Below are 13,884 nucleotides of genomic sequence, written 5' to 3'. Positions count from 1 at the left end.
TCTGACATCCCGATCTCCTCGGCGCTGCACGCGGCGGTCCGGTTCCAAAGATGCTGTGCGAGAAGGACCTTCGTGACGTCACAGTCATGTGACCGCGACGTCATCTCAGGCCCTGCTCGCACAGCAACCCTGCAACCGGACGGCCGCGTGCAGCATTGAGAGGTGAGTATATCATTATTTTTTATTTTAATTCTTTTTTTTTTTACACTAATATGGTTCCCAGGGCCTGGAGGAGAGTCTCCTCTCCTCCACCCCGGGTACCATCTGCGCATTATCCGCTTACTTCCCGTATCGTGGGCACAGACCCATGTGGGAAGTAAGCGGATCAGTGCTTTCGTATGTGTGCAGAATCGCAGCGATTCTGCACAAAAGAAGTGACATGCTGCGGAATGTAAACCGCTGCGTTTCTGCGTGGTTTTTCCCGCAGCATGTGCACAGCGGATTGCGGTTTCCATAGGGTTTACATGTAACTGTAAACGCAATGGAAACTGCTGCGGACCCGCAGCTACAGAAACGCTGCAGATCCGCGGTAAAAACCGCTATGTGTGCACATAGCCTAAGTCATTGTCTTGTTGGAAGGTGTCTCTTGGCTGGTTTGTTGCGGTACTATGTTCCTCCATGTGATGATAATGGATTTGATGGTGCTGCAGGGGATCATGAGAGATTGAGATTTTTTTTTATGACCCAACCCTGACTTGTGCTTCTCAACAACTTGGGTTAGACAGATGAGAGAAGTGGATGACAAAAAAAAACTTGTGTAGTAAATTTGGAATCTGAATGCTAAGTTGTTAACTCAATACAGTAACAGCACAAGGCTGCCTGAGTCAGCCTTTAAAGGCCTTGGGGGATGATTGTAAAGGTGCACAAAGAGATCCAACCCAAAGAGGAAAAACCAAGACCCGGTGTGTGAGCCAGGACAAGTGAATTAAAGAGGTTGTCCAGTTTTGGTGTGAAAGTCTGCAGTCATTCTATGTATGACTTCAGACTTCTGAATTCTCAGTGTGTACCCTGCATGCTGTCAGGATTCTCTGGTGTTGGCAGAAAAAGTAGGTGGTCACGTGATCACAAAGATAAGATTGCATACTTCCATCCACATTCCAACTAGACATACGCATCCTCACTCAATACAAGTGAACTGACCACCTCCTCTCATGCTGGTCCAAGAGAATCCTGACAGCACCCACCACTGCACACGCTGTGGGGATTCAGAAGTCTGCAGTCGCACAGAGTGATGGCAGACTTTCATCCCAAACCTTGTCAACCCCCTTGAGTAATGTTTCACTCAAGGTCAAAACCATTCATGAGGATGGGAAGGAGAAACTTTTTGGGTGGATATAAGGACTATTATTCCCCTTTTAACTATTTTGCATTTATCAGATGCTAAATTTAACAAGGTGCTGGACCAAATACTTTCATTTTCTGTCTTCATAGTAAGAGGCTCAATTCTTCTAGTTGTACGCCACGTGAGTATTCAGGTAATAAGTAGTGATGAGCGAATAAACTCGTTACTCGAGATTTCCAGAGCACGCTCGGGTGTCCTCCGAGTATTTTTTAGTGCTCGGAGATTTTGTTTTCATCGCCTCTGCTGAATAATTTACAGCTATTAGCCAAGCTGAGTACATGTGGGGTTTGCCTGGTTGCTAGGGAATCCCCACATGTAATCAAGCAGGCTAGTAGCTGTAAATCATCCAGCTGCGGTGAAGAAAACTAAAAAATACTCGGAGGACCCCCGAGCATGCTTGAGAAATCTCGAGTAACGAGTATATTCGCTCATCACTAGTAATAAGTCCATGAGACTAACACATGCTGCCATTTCTGCTGTGTCAAGATGAACCCAGCTCTGCTATTGCTGTTCCCTGCTACATTCTTCACAAAGTGTGCCTCTAGTCTAATTCTTCTCTCCACACCTAGCTTTGCTTTACCAAGGTGATTATTTCAAGGTACCCAAATGCCTATTGGCTCTGTTATTCCAAGGGAATCATCTGCACATATGGCCTGCTACATCAAGGTGTCTGACTACATATACAACTCTGTTGTTCGACGGTATTCTCCTCTCACTCAGGCAGTTAAACAACTTGAAATAGCAGAGTTGTCTGGTTCTGCTGTTCTAAGGTACTGTCCGCACTCTCAGATCTGCTGCATTAAGGTGCCGTTCAGTACATCCAGCTCCATAGTTCCATGCTGCTCCACGTCATTCATCATATCCAGATTCACTCTTCAATGCCATTTCGTGTGTCGACCTGCTGATCCAGCTCTGCTTCTCCAAGTACTTTCCGGTTGTCCTGCTATGTTGTGCTCATTGCACCAATACCGGCCCGAGCCGTTCAAGGACTTTCATTAAGTGGCAAAATCTGTCTGATGCCCTATCGGGGCAAATCGCATACTTGCGGTCACATGACCACATTCTCCCGGCGCAAGAGAATCCGCACAGCGCACGTGATGTGAGGACACACAAGTCTGCAGTCACATGGAGTGACTACAGACTTGTACCTTAAGGCTGGACAAACCCATTAAATGTTTTTACCTCCATGATACATCCTCCTTGTGTTGACGTATACCTTCATTTCAAATCATTGACAGTCATTTTACCATTTCAGGAACATTTCGCTTACTTTTTAATTGGATTTTGAAAAATCAAACATCGAATGTTTTATCCTTTTCAGAAAACTATTATTCAGCTTCATTTTCTCAATGACATCCAGAGGGAGAAAAAAAACTAGACAAAAAACCCAGCAGAACGTGTTATCTCATGTGGAAGCAAGAATCTCTCAAAGGTGACGACTTTATTGATTGCACCGAGCAGATTTAGTGGTGGCCATAAAAAGTGATGTATTAAGTCTAAAATGTCCTTTTATCCGGAGAAAATGGTGTTTTTATCTGCATTTCTGGCTAATGATCCTCAAATTGCTCAATCGCACAGCTTGAAATAAAAAAAAAAAATGAGAACGGGAAAGACTGAAAGAAAACGCTTTATACACAAAAGATCTGATAAAAATCACTTATCTTGAAAGTCTGGAGAAATATTTGATTCTTAAAGGAAATTGTTCAATGACAGAGCTATTTGTTTCACTATTCAGCAATTCAATGGAAGCTTCTCTCCTGTGCATTCTGTCATTTCCGTAATAGCCGGTGAACTGCGCCTATGGATTACGGAGAGAACCTGTGCGCGGGGCTGCGTCGCGATTTCATGGATTAGTTGAAAATGTAATGAGATTCCTTGGTTCAGGGACTGAGACCGATTGTGGTCGGATACGGTTTGAATATTAAGTGAAGCTACGTTGTTGGCAAAACTAAAAAAAAAAAAAAAAAGTAATTTATTCTGACAAGTAGCGCGGCTGCTGTCAGCACAAAGCTAATGAGCACATTGTGCGGGTGAATGGCAATCTCAGGTATCCTCATTGTGTCGTGTCACCGACGCTGGAACTCATTTCCGTTGCTCTGACGTTGTACGCTCTACTTTGCTAATGAAGCTTAGTGAAAACTGCCCAGGATTTCCCTGATGGGAAGGGGTCCTATACGAATGATTAACATGGGGTGGTGGAGATAGGAAATCTGGACGGAGACTCTACGGTGGCAGACTCCCTGTGTTACTTCTTGAAACTTAGTTCCTGTGAATGCAAAAGTACTTGAAATGAATTAAAAGTGGTCCAAGAAAAGAGAAGTCATGATGACTCCATCTTACCACCCACTCCACGTAGCAGTCCTGTAGGTCAATATTGACCAGAAATGAGTACATTGATTTTGCAAGGCCCTGGTCCAGCGACAAGGTCAGTACTCTTTGACCACTGGATGGGAGCCCTGCGAGTCACATCCTACCTGCCTCCATCTCCTTTGATTAGTTGGCCCGGTGTGAAGGCATTGTTGCGGTGTACCACACGTTGCCGTGCCGGGCTGGCTAATCAATCGGTTAGTCGTAGATGCCAGCAAGTAGGAGGCATCTCGCAAAGCTCCAGTCCAAGACTAATTGAATATTGATCTGGTGGCTGGACCAGGTTCATGCAAATTTATTTTCTAAGATTGACCCGTAAAAAGCCTTACTATGTGATATAGGATATAAAGCCAAACCAGGGTGTTCTCAAAAGCCTCTGTTTGCAGTCAGATGTTTTGGTGTTCTTTCCCTACATCAGTGCAAAGCAGGATACTGGTTGACTGGGTTAAAGGGCCAAATGACAGAGTATTCTCGAAAAGATCAGGACATAATTTGCAGACAGCCTATTTCGGGTTTTCTTGCCCCACATCACTACAAAGCAGGACACTAGTTGGCTGGATCAGAGGCCCACATGACTTAAAATCTTCTCAAAGAGGAAAAGACCTACATTTGAAGAGCGCTATTTCTCTGTGAAGAGGTTATTTACATATTTTATTTCACAAGAAGCATTGCGTGACATGCAGTGGGTACGGAAAGTATTCAGACCCCTTTAAATGTTTCACTCTTTGTTTCATTGCAGCCATTCGGTAAATTCAAAAAAGTTCATTTTTTTCTCTCATTAATGTACACTCTGCACCCCATCTTGACTGAAAAAAAAAACAGAAATGTAGAAATTTTTGCAAATCTATTAAAAAAGAAAAACTGAAATATCACATGGTCATAAGTATTCAGACTCTTTGCCCAGTATTGAGTAGAAGCACCTTTTGAGCTAGTACAGCCATGAGTCTTCTTGGGAATGATGCAGCAAGTTTTTCACACATGGATTTGGGGATCCTCTGCCATTCTTCCTTGTAGATCCTCTCCAGTTCCATCAGGTTGGATGGTGAACGTTGGTGGACATCCATTTTCAGGTCTTTCCAGAGATGCTCAATTGGGTTTAGGTCAGGGCTCTGGCTGGGCCAGTCAAGAATGGTCACAGAGTTGTTCTGAAGCCACTCCTTTGCTATTTTAGCTGTGTGCTTAGGGTCATTGTCTTGTTGGAAGGTGAACCTTCGGCCAAGTCTGAGGTCCAGAGCACTCTGGAAGAGGTTTTTATCCAGGATATCTCTGTACTTGGCCACATTCATGTTTCCTTCAATGGCAACCAGTCGTCCTGTCCCAGCAGCTGAAAAACACCCCCATAGCATGATGCTGCCACCACCATGTTTCACTGTTGGGATTGTACTGGGCATGTGATGAGCAATGTCTGGTTTTCTCCACTAATACCGCTTATAATTATCACCAAAAAGGTCTATCTTCGTCTCATCAGACCAGAGAATCTTATTTCCCATAGTCTGGGAGTCCTTCATGTGTTTTTTAGCAAACTCCATGCGGGCTTTCATATGTCTTGCACTGAGGAGAGGCTCCCGTCGGGCTACTCTGCCATAAAGGCCCGACTGGTGGAGGGCTGCAGTGATAGTTGACTTTGTGGAACTTTCTCCCATCTCCCTACTGCATCTCTGGAGCTCAGCCACAGTGATCTTGGGGTTCTTCTTTATCTCTCCCACCAAGGCTCTTCTCCCACGATTGCTCAGTTTGTCTGGACTGCCACGTCTAGGAACACTTCTGGTGGTCCCAAACCTCTTCCATTTAAGGATTATGGAGGCCACTGTGCTCTTAGAAACACTGAGTACTGCAGAAATTCTTTTGTACACTTCGCCAGATCTGTGCCTTGCCACAATTCTGTCTCTGAGCTCCTTGGCCAGTTCCTTTGACCTCATGATTCTCATTTGGTCTGACATGCACTGTGAGCTGTGAGTCTTATATAGACAGGTGTGTGCCTTTCCAAATCAAGTTCTATTAGTTTAATTAAACACAGCTGGCCTCCAATGAAGGAGTAGAACCATCTCAAGGAGGATCACAAGGAAATGGACAGCATGTGACTTAAATAAGAGTGTCTGAGCAAAGGGTCTGAATACTTATGACCATGTGATATTTCAGTTTTTAATATGCAAAAATTTCTACATTTGATTTTTTTACAGTCAAGATGGGGTGCAGAGTGTACAGTAATGAGAAAAAAATTAACTTTTTTTTAATTTACCAAATGGCTGCAATGAAACAAAGAGTGTAAAATGGTCTGAATACTTTCCGTACCCACTGTATACCTCTCTAGAAAAGCTTGGTAGTCTTCTTAAAGAGAAATATTACCTCCTATACAGAGGCCCCCAGTGAACGTCTCTTAGGCCGGGGTCACACTAGACCGTAATACAAACGAGTGCTATGCGATAAAAAATCGCATAGCACTCGGCCCAATGTTAATCTATGGTCCAGCTCCCATCATCCGATATTTTCTCCACCGTATTTCGGATCCGAGGGAACTCGCAGCAGGCTGCGATTGTCAGCGTATCTCGGCCGAGACTCGCCAATGCAAGTCTATGGGTGCGAGAAAAAATCGGATTACACACGGACCATGCGTGTGCATTGCGAGAAATACGCAGCGGTGTTCTATAGAAAAGCCGGTAATTCAATTGCCGGCTTTGCATTTCTCCTTCACAAACCCGACAGGATATGAGACATGGTTTACATATAGTAAACCATCTCATATCCCCTTTTTTTTGGCATATTCCACACTACTAATGTTAGTAGTGTGTATGTGCAAAATTTCAGCGCTGTAGCTGCTAAAATAAAGGGTTAAATGGCGGAAAAAATTGGCGTGGGCTCCCGCGCAATTTTCTCCGCCAGAATGGTAAAGCCAGTGACTGAGGGCAGATATTAATAGCCAGGAGAGGGTCCATGGTTATTGGCCCCCCGTGGCTAAAAACATCTGCCCCCAGCCACCCCAGAAAAGGCACATCTGGAAGATGCGCCTATTCTGGCACTTGGCCACTCTCTTCCCACTCCCTGTAGCGGTGGGATATGGGGTAATGAAGGGTTAATGCCACCTTGCTATTGTAAGGTGACATTAAGCCAGATTAATAATGGAGAGGCGTCAATTATGACACCAATCCATTATTAATCCAATTGTATGAAAGGGTTAAAAAACACACACACACACACACACACATGATTTAAAAGTATTTTAATGAAATAAACACAGCGGTTGTTTTAATAATTTATTGCTCTCTCAATCCATCCGGAACACCCTCGCTTGGAAAAATAATAAACGCACAAGATACATACCTTCTGATCTCCTATCACGTCCAACGAGGTAATCCATCTGAAGGGGTTAACTAATATTACAGGCACGAGCTGCGATAAACCACTCGCTCGTGCCTGTAATCCCCGGGTGCTGAAAGGAAAGCTGGATCTGTACTTACATTGAGTCGCGGTGATGCGCCCCTGCTGGATGTTCTCATGAACTGCAGCCTGGGAACTTTTTCCCACGCTCCAGGTCATATGAGGACATCCACCAGGGGGCGCCTCACCGCGACTGAAGGAAATGTAGGTCAATGACCTACATTTCATTCATTCGCCGGGGATTACAGGCACGGAGCACAGCTGCATTTGCAGGGCTCCTGCTTGTAAAATATTTTAACCCCTTCAGATCATGGATTACCTCGTGGGATGTGACGGTTCAGCTGAGGGTATGTATCTTGTGCGTTTATTATTTTTCCAAGCGTGGGTGTTGCTGATGGATTGAGAGAGCAATAAAATATTAAAACAACCGCTGTGTTTATTTCATTAAAATAATTTTTAATCATGTGTGTGTGTGTTTTTTAACCCTTTCATACAATTGGATTAATAATGGATAGGTGACATAATTGACGCCTCTCCATTATTAATCTGGCTTAATGTCACCTTACAATAGCAAGGTGGCATTAACCCTTCATTACCCCATATCCCACCGCTACACGGGAGTGGGAAGAGAGTGGCCAAGTGCCAGAATAGGCGCATCTTCCAGATGTGCCTCTTCTGGGGTGGCTGGGGGCAGATGTTTTTAGCCACGGGGGGGGGGGGGGCAATAACCATGGACCCTCTCCTGGCTATTAATATCTGCCCTCAGTCACTGGCTTTACCATACTGGCGGAGAAAATTGCGCGGGAGCCCACGCCAATTTTTTCCGCCATTTAACCCTTTATTTTAGCAGCTACAGCGCTGAAATTTTGCACATACACACTACTAACATTAGTAGTGTGGAATATGCAAAAAAAAAGGGGATATGAGATGGTTTACTGTATGTAAACCATGTCTCATATCCTGTCGGGTTTGTGCAGGAGAAATGAGAAGCCGGCAATTGAATTACCGACTTTTCACAGATATCGCGCTGAATGAAATCTAAATACAGAATATATATATATGTGTCTCAATGACATATATATATATATATATCCAATTAGAAAAAGCAATGAGGGCACTCACCAGTTTCCAAAAGTGATTCCTTTATTTATGCAACAACATCCAGAGGGCCGTTGTGGCCGGGGGAAAGAGAGGGGGCCTCAGCCCGTGTGAGCAGAGGAGATGGAGATATATATACTGTATATATGTTTTCCCGAACATTTGAGCACATAAATCCATTAGATGTCGGTTTTGCAAGCTTGCGAGAAAATCTCGGCATACGGATGCCATACGGATGTCACACGGATGTCACACGGATCATTTGATGCGAGGAAATCGCATCCTCGCACTGCACACGGATCACTGTTTTTGAAACATTTGTGCGATTCTCGGCCGTGAAAAACGGACCGTTTTTTTATACGTTAAGTGTGTCCCCGGCCTTACTCTGTAAGACTGAAACAGCTATCTGCAAATGGAAAATTATTCATTTTGCATATGATTAGGTTTTGTTTTCTAATCCAAGTGAAGTGACACTGCTTTTTAACTGATGGAACACAAAATGCCATATAGGGCCATCATTGCTGGGGTCACCAAATGTGGAGGGGACTGAGAAGCTGAACTCCTTCCACATGCAGTAGATACATGTGGTGGCAGTTTTCTAATGTACCAGAGACACTGACACAAATAGACTCATTCAAATGAATGGGTCTATGCACGTCAGCGTGTTTTCACGGACTGTGTGAACACGCAGTTCCCCGGCGGCTGGTGCTGAACGCGGCTTTCATCCATTCTCCCCTGCTCTGCCGTCGAGCAGGGGAGAATGAATGAATGAAAAACCTGGTGTGGGGTCCCCTGATGTTTTTAAACCAACCTGGCAAAACTCACAGGTGCTGGCTGCTATTCTCAGGCTGCTAAGGGGCCATGGATATAGGCCCCCCAGCCTAAAAACAGCAGCTCGCAGCTGCCTAGAAAAGGCACATATATTAGATGCACCAATTCTGGAGCTTTGCCCAGTTCTTCCCACTTGCCCTGTAGCAGTGGCAAGTGGGGTAATAGGGGTTAATGTCACCTTCCTATTGTAAGGTGACATTAAGCCCGGCTTATTAACTCTCCATTACTAATCCTATAGTTGGTAAAGGGTTAAATAAACACCACACAGTAAGAATAAAGTATTTTAATGAAATCAGACACCACACAGTTTTGCCACGTTTATTATACTGGTAATCCAAGCAATGCCCTCGATCTCCTGGAAAAAAAAAATAAAAAAATAAATCAACAATATACCCATACCTGTCCGGCGTTCAGTCAATCCCACGCCGTAATCCATATCTAGGGGATATACAGTTTACAACCGGGAGCGGTGCTAATGCGACCGGCCCGGCTGTAAACTACTGGGGAATGAATGATACGCAGCGGACGCAGGCTCATTAACTAGTGGTTACGTCACTGAGTTTGTGCTAGCTGCCGGCATGAACTCCGGTGACCTCAGGACCGTGAGAGAATGCAAGTGATGAGGTCACTGTGACAGAGCTTGAACTGCCTTGACCTCATCACTTGCATTGATCAAACTTGCATGTAAAAGGTGGATTCAACTGTAGAGAAAGAATCCGCACCAAATACGCAATGTGTGAACTCAAGATATGCGTTTTGGCATGCCGCCTAATTTTGAGTCTTGATGACTACTTTAAGCCACCAAACAGTAAGACGATATTTTACAGATTCCAACAAAAATTATCCAAAAATAACTGCATTCAATTCAGAATTACACATGAATGTTCAACTGAGCCAAGCGTTCGTAGGTTCTCTGTGGGGAAAGAGGAGTAAGTTGCTGCTAGACTAATCTGCCAGTGACTTATCTGCCTGCAGAAAAAAAGATCCATCAGGAAACCCCATGCACAATAGAAGGTCAGCTGATCCCACCAATGTATATCATGGCCGTAAATCAGTGTTTTACTCCAGAAGGCGTCTTAGAACTTGATTGGATTCTAAGCAAATCGGAAGTTTACAGATCAGTCAGCATCTCATTGACCTCTTGCCGAAATCTTGTCCTAATATGTCTTCTAGAGTAGAGACGCACTAACTTGTAGGGCAGCATCTTCTTTTTAGTGTCAAGCTTCTTATTCGCAAGTGGGGTCTATCACAGATTTTGCAATTAGGGCTTTACATTGTGTCTCTGGCTAGACATCTTGTCTTTTATGTCTCAGCTGGGTAATGATCAGGTTTTAGGTTTAATTCCAAAGGGCAAGACATTTCTGAGAAGCTTTCCAGGTTCCTTTCACGAAAATAAAGCCTGTATTGATTCCTCATTCTCTTTCGTTATTTTCACAGCATTGTGTGACCTTGACTTATCAGAGGAGCGTCACTTTACTCCAACTCCAGAGAGGTGAGTGCAATAACCATGGCATTCTCTAGGAGCGCTTACACTACCGCGGTGATAAAAGATTGTCCTATGCCCCCATTTATATCACAGTGCCTCTAACATCAGGCAGATGGATGAACACATCTTACCAGGGCCTCTTCTTCCCTACAATTACTTCCATTCATTCCGAGACGCTGTCTCCTCGATTTCACTGAATAATTTTCTCCTCCGTTGCACTTGACCCAAGTAACGACACACAGATCTATTATTCTCCTTCACTGTCCCCGCCGGACTCCTGGATGCGGCACATGTATGGAATGTGTGTAGAAGACCTGGCTTATGTCTTTGTACTTTGGGAAATTTATCCTGAAACATTAAAAAAGATTGTAATTTTTTTCAAGTTTATTTTGTACCAAGCGCTTACTTGTGCGAGAGCAGTCGGAGATCCTGTCTAACCATCTTGAATGTTCTCCATGTGGTACAAGGCAAATCTGCTTCGTACTAAGATGGGACGTAACCAAACATTTGTTATTTCCAATGTACTCGAGTTAAATGGGTGGTCCGCTACCTGAAATGTCCTTTTCTAACCATCTATCCTTACAACTTAACCACTTTAGTAATTTGCATTATTACAGGACACCCTACACTTCTCCCTAACCAGCTAATCTCTAAATATGTTTCTTTTACTGTACTTCCTGTGAAGTTTCGTTTGAGGGGAGTCTCCCACAGGAGGCTGGTGCTGCACTCACTTCCTGCAGCATCCATAGCCCCTCCTGGAACAGAACGTTACAGAGGGCAGCGCTGCAGTTACTCACTAATTTCTATCATCGCTGCCACCTCTGAAGATGTTCTGTATCCTGGGTGATGGATGGTCTGAGAGAATTAAGTGCAACGCCGCTTCCCTGCTTTTATCTTCGTCGCCGCAGCAGCTTCTAACTGAAAGATGCTGTTGGGGGCAAAGATAAAAGCAGTGAGTGACACTAGTGCAGCCCCTGATAACGATTAATTTAAGGGAGCTGATCAAACCTGTGCTGGTGTCACTGACTTCTTCTATCTTTGCCCCCTGATGATGGCTTCTTTCACAGAAGATATGGTGTCAACAGAGATAGAAGCAGAGTGTCGGCACTGCACTCACCGCTCACAGTGTCCTTCACCCAGGATTCAGGATGTTGTCACAGGTGGAAGGCGATGCAAGAAACTGGTGAATAACTGCAGCGCTGCCACCTGTAACGTCCTGTTCCAGGTGGGGAGATGGACGCTGCAGGGAGAGAGTGCAGCACCAGCCTCCTGGTAACAAACACCTTTAAAAATTAGGTAAATAGAGAAAGGTGTAGGGTGTTGTGTAATAAAGGAAATTACAAAAGTGGTTAGGGTTCAAGGATAGATTGTTAGAGAATACATTTTAGCTGCCGGACCAGACCTTTTAAATAGTCATTTCCTTATGCCCTAGTAGGTCAATGGATGTCAGGCGGGGAGAGAGGGATGAAGGATGCCCAGCGCAGGTACCCTTATATGAGCCAAAGTAGAAATAAGAAAAGGATACCTGGGGTCACAGCAGGCACCATACATGAGAGCACAAATTATGGGAGCACAATGCATGGAGTCAAAGCAGGCATAATACATAAGGAGCGGACACAATAACTAAGCCACAGTGGACACATACTATGGGGCACAGTAGGCACAATACAAGGGGGCACAACAAACACATTTCAGGAGGGCACAGTGGACACAATACAGGGGGATACGCAGGAAATAATACATAAGGGCCCAATACATAGAATAGCAGGCACAATGCATGGGGGAGCATAGCGCACAATATAAGGTGTAGTGCAGCGGTATGCACACTGTGCAGTGATGAGGCAGTGACCCAGCTAAGTTCAAAGCAAACCATGTTTTAATGTCCAACTCACAGAAATACACAGCACATGATATCCTCCGGATCGCAGCCAGAAAACACACCAGTCCACCTCCGAGACCTATACCGTGGGCGACTGCACTGCCATGTACGCTGTGGGTGCCAGGCCTTCCATCTGCGCTTGCCTGTGTTAGGCTACGTTCACATTTGCGTTGTTGTGTGTTGCGTCAGCGACGCATTGGCGACGCAACGCACAACGCATGCAAAACGCATTGTTTTGTGACGCATGCGTCCTTTTTTTGCTTGATTTTGGACGCACAAAAAATGCAACTTGCTGCGTCCTCTGCGCTGTGAAGCGTGCGCCGCAGTGACGCATGCGTCACAAAACGCAAGTGCAACGCATGTCCATGCGCCCCCATGTTAAATATAGGGGCGCATGACGCATGCGTCGCCGCAGCGGCGCCCGACGCTGCGTCGCACAACGCTAATGTGAACGTAGCCTTACCTCACACATGTGGAGCTCTGCAGAGCCTTCCGCTCTGCACTCTTGCAAAACCAAACTGACACACCCAACCCTCTGCTTCAGGTTTTTTTTGTTTTACAAGGAACCTGTGGTGGTAAGTCACATGGAAAACCCAGCTGGGAAGGAAATGGACCTCCCCACTACCATCCTGTAGTCCGGTTCAAAATTAAAAGCCCAGAGCAGGTTTTCTTAAATCTGCCTTGGGCAAATAGCTTGTCCAGGACTAACACTTCATTTTATTCTACATTGCAATCACAGCTATGCCTATGACTGCAATACACTCCCAGGGCCTCAATACTCCTCTGTGTGCATCCTGGGGGACACATAGTGACCCTCGCATGTGACACTGGTCACTGCTTCACAAAGGGTACAACAATCACAATACATAGGGGCATACAGGGCATAATACATGGGGGCTCAGCGGGCACAATACAGAGGCACAGCGGGCACAATACATAGGGGCATACAGGACATAATATATGGGAGCACAGAGGGCACAATACATGGAGGCACAGCGGACACAATACATAGGGGCACAGTATATATGTTCACAATATAAGGGCACAATACATGGTGGCATACGGTGCCGTGGCGGGCACCGGACGCCTCTGCCAGTATTCGCCACCTTACGGTCATCGTTATCGCAGCTTGTTTCTTTTCTGTACAGATTATCCCGCAATCTCTGCCGGACACTTTATACAGACACGTGAAGAATATAAGACTATGCTGGAGAGGAGCAGTGACCTGAGGACGCCTCCACCCTCATCACTGATCTGTATAAGTTTCTCCAACCTCAAAAAGATCACCATGTATCAATTATTTATTTTCCCAGAATGTCCCACACCGTGTGGACGGCGGTCAGCCCTGTGCACACCGCGTATAGCGATACCAGTCAGTGTGATTGTAGGACGCCTGGTCCTGACGTAACGCGCTGTGTGCACAGTGATGTGTCGTTCGTGAACGAGCCGACACAAAGAGCCGGCTCCCTGCTGTGAACGATGGGAGCCGGCTCTGCAGCGTGAGTG

The 13,884-nt window shown here is 45.2% G+C and overlaps 1 long non-coding RNA gene across 1 annotated transcript; it reads right to left on the bottom strand.

The window, feature by feature from the left end:
* Window positions 1–3,297: 3,297 nt before the first annotated feature.
* On the bottom strand, window positions 3,298–13,807 carry LOC143818564 (uncharacterized). Its single transcript, XR_013224612.1, has 3 exons — window positions 13,704–13,807; window positions 10,631–10,847; window positions 3,298–3,608 (listed from the first exon to the last, which is right to left on the bottom strand). It is a non-coding gene; the product is annotated as an uncharacterized LOC143818564 (long non-coding RNA).
* Between the last annotated feature and the right edge of the window lie 77 nt (window positions 13,808–13,884).

Source organism: Ranitomeya variabilis, chromosome 3, assembly GCF_051348905.1.
Source record: "Ranitomeya variabilis isolate aRanVar5 chromosome 3, aRanVar5.hap1, whole genome shotgun sequence".
Lineage (NCBI taxonomy): Eukaryota > Metazoa > Chordata > Amphibia > Anura > Dendrobatidae > Ranitomeya > Ranitomeya variabilis.
Note: the sequence above shows the minus strand (reverse complement) of the source record. Positions and strands in the feature narration are given on the sequence as shown.